We start from the raw sequence: 204 nt of genomic DNA on the forward strand, positions 1-204 counted from the left end.
CAAAAACGAGGGGTGCAACACGAGGACTTCCCAGGAGGTCACCCATCCTAGTACTGCTCTCGCCCAAGCGCGCTTAACTGCGGAGTTCTGATGGGATCCGGTGCATTAGTGCTGGTATGATCGCACCCATCAAACTAATTACTTAAAATTCAAATAATCCTTGAGCGACATACTAGCGTCCTTCCGATCCCAATCCAAACGGAG

At 50.0% G+C, this 204-nt stretch overlaps 1 non-coding gene across 1 annotated transcript; it reads right to left on the reverse strand.

Annotated features, from left to right (window-relative positions):
* Nucleotides 1-9: 9 nt before the first annotated feature.
* LOC118345876 lies at nt 10-128 on the reverse strand. The gene has a single exon (XR_004799327.1). It is a non-coding gene; the product is annotated as a 5S ribosomal RNA (ribosomal RNA).
* Between the last annotated feature and the right edge of the window lie 76 nt (nt 129-204).

The sequence above is a fragment of the Juglans regia genome, unplaced genomic scaffold, assembly GCF_001411555.2.
Source record: "Juglans regia cultivar Chandler unplaced genomic scaffold, Walnut 2.0 Scaffold_5447, whole genome shotgun sequence".
NCBI classification, from domain to species: Eukaryota; Viridiplantae; Streptophyta; class Magnoliopsida; order Fagales; family Juglandaceae; genus Juglans; species Juglans regia.